Source organism: Athene cunicularia, assembly GCF_003259725.1.
Source record: "Athene cunicularia isolate RWA chromosome 8 unlocalized genomic scaffold, athCun1 chr8_part1, whole genome shotgun sequence".
In the NCBI taxonomy this organism is placed as follows: domain Eukaryota; kingdom Metazoa; phylum Chordata; class Aves; order Strigiformes; family Strigidae; genus Athene; species Athene cunicularia.
The window spans coordinates 32,276,249-32,279,059 of NW_020799109.1; positions in this window are offsets into that span (position 1 = coordinate 32,276,249).

The window sequence follows — 2,811 nt, forward strand, 5'->3', positions numbered from 1 at the left end:
TGTCTCCAGGAGTGTTGACCTGCAGGAAAAAGGAAGGAAAAGCTTCTTGTTTCGTTTTCTGAACCGGGAGTGGGATGTAATTGGAAAGATGGGGTAATCCACCTTGTATTAATTTTGTTCTCCTTTCCATGAGCATCTTTGGCTTTCCAGGTGTACTTGTTTATTGGGGTATCCAATACCAACGATACCGCTCCCACTGTTGGCAGTTCAACTAAGACAGGTTGTCTGGGAGAAATGAGATGGATTTCTGGGGTGGTTGGCTTTCAACTCCTACACCTAAATCAATAATTGTTGCAACTAACTTAGTTGCAGCTGGAATCTGCATGGGAGGCATTTTTACTTTGCCGCCCGTAACAGGTCCAGCACTAACAGAGTTTAACTCCAAATTGATACTGACTATCAGAAAGATTTAACGTCAGTCTTTCTGCACCCGTTGCCCTAGAGTGTGGCCATTAATCCATTTGTACTGATCACGTACAAGTCACGTACATGTACTGATTCACTTCCCTTGCCTCGTGCAAAGGGCGCAAGTCAGAAAGCAGTGCCCAATCCTCTTTCACTCCCCCAGGAACCAGTGATCCACTGGCCCATAACACGCCCCTCAGAGAGCAACCCAAATCTGCTCTGAGTGGGGGCTCTGGTGACAGCACAGACTCGGCCAGTGTTTCATCATGTGAGTTTAATCACTCTGAGCCTGAAGACGCCTGCATCGCTCCCGTAGGAACTGCTGATGCGTCTCAGAAAAAGGTACAGTCTGTGCCTTGTTGCCAGAAGAAGGAGCCCGAGAGAGACTGTCGACACTGCCGACAGGGCCTAAACACTTGCCCAAGCCTGCTGGTCTTGTCGAGAGCATTGCTTTTAGAGGAATGGAGAGACTCTAGATACAAATGTGTAAAAATGAAAGCAACCCAGTCAGGATTTTTGCACAGTTCCCTCTGTTCTACCATTCTACCTGTGGGAAGTGGGGTGAGGAGCACGTGGCAGCGTGACATTAGCAGTGACACAGACAAGAGGATTTGTGAGCCCCCCCCAGACAAAACCAACTGAAATGGGAGATGGGATCTGCTGAAGAGGAGTAAACTCAACAGCTAGACATTTCCTCCGCCAATACCTCAGGTCTGATGAATTATTCTGCTGTTAGCAACCTGCTGTTGTGTCCATCTTTGCGGCGGGCGGAGGAAGCAAGCGGCCGATTCAATGTGAATGATAGAGCAAGCTTCAACTTTATTGAAAGAAATCACACCTTATAGAAGCACTCTACAATAATCATGCATCCTTCTCACAAATCTATTGGATACCTGTAAAAGGCTACATTATAATACCCCAGCCCCTTGTGGTATTTCAGGTATGCATAAACACCTTCCCTCCTCTGAACCTGTTTTTCTCCCAGGGCTGTTTATTTTCTATCACCCCCAAGGTCACAATGTACCTCAGTTTCTCTCTTTGTTAACAAAACAGTCCTTTGTTAGCAGAACTGTACCCTGGGTTTTTTCCTTTGTTTACCTCAGGTGGCTGCGACCAGCTCCTGCAGGGAGCTATGGCCTTGCTCTCTGCAAGCCATTCTCCAACACATCTTCTCAGTCAGCTGCAGCTGTTAAAGGGAGTTTGACTTCAGCAGCCCTGTGCTCACAAGGAAAGCCCAGCTGCAGCCAAGCTGCGCCTGCAGCCTGGGGAAGGTGTTTTCTGGGTGGGAGAGCACGTGTGCATTAGGAACAGCCTAATCCTGCATGAGGATAGGGAGGCACTGCAGAGAGACTTGCATAGATTGGGTCAGTGGGCCAACGTCAACGGGATGGGCTTCAACAAGGCCAAGTGCCAGGTCCTGCACTTGGGCCACAACAACCCTCTGCACAGCTACAGGCTTGGGGAGGTGTGGCTGGAGCTGTCTGGAGGAGAAGGATCTGGGGGTTCTCATTGACAGGCGGCTGAACAGGAGCCAGCAGTGTGCCCAGGTGGCCAAGAAAGCCAGCGGCATCCTGGCTTGTATCGGCAATAGAGTGACCAGCACAAGTAGGGAGGTGATAGTCCCCCTGTACTCTGCACTGGTGAGGCCACACCTGGAGTGTTGTGTCCAGTTTTGGGCACGTCAATACGAGAGAGATCTCGAGGGGCTGGAGCGAGTGCAGAGGAGGGCAACAAAGCTGGGGAAGGGCCTGGGAAACAGATCCTGTGAGGAGCGATTGAATGAGCTGGGACTGTTTAGTTTGAGGAGGAGAAGGCTGAAGGGAGACCTCATCACTCTCTACAGCTCCCTGAAAGGACATTGTAGAGAGGTTGGTGCTGGTCTCTTCTCACGGGTGATTTGTGACAGAACAAGAGGGAATGGCTTTAAACTGCAACAGGGGAGGTTCAGACTTGACATGAGGAAAAAAATTTTCACAGAGTGGTCATAGAGTGGAATAGTCTGCCAATGGTGTTGCATTTAGGGTGAGAATAAATTTGGTAAGAGATAAATCCCATTGCGTTCTAGCCAGTCCTCAGAGATTAGAGGGGCCAGGGGCAACTGGACTTACCCCTTAATAGGTATGTCAGTTGGGGCCATCACTATAGGTCTGACCCAGCCCAAGCAGCCCATACACTGTAAGTCTGGTTGCATTCAAGAACAGCAGTCAGATTCACGAATAGTAGGGTTTATTTTCATGCAACATCTACAGATTCCTTAAGATTGCCTATGATAAATGCACAAACTGCATTTTGGCCCTACAGCACCACACAAAAGGATTGCAATCACATCCACACAGTTCCTGGGGATATACTCAGCGTAGCCAAGGGAATCTTACCAAAAGGCGATCCTTCTTGGGCCGGGCGGGG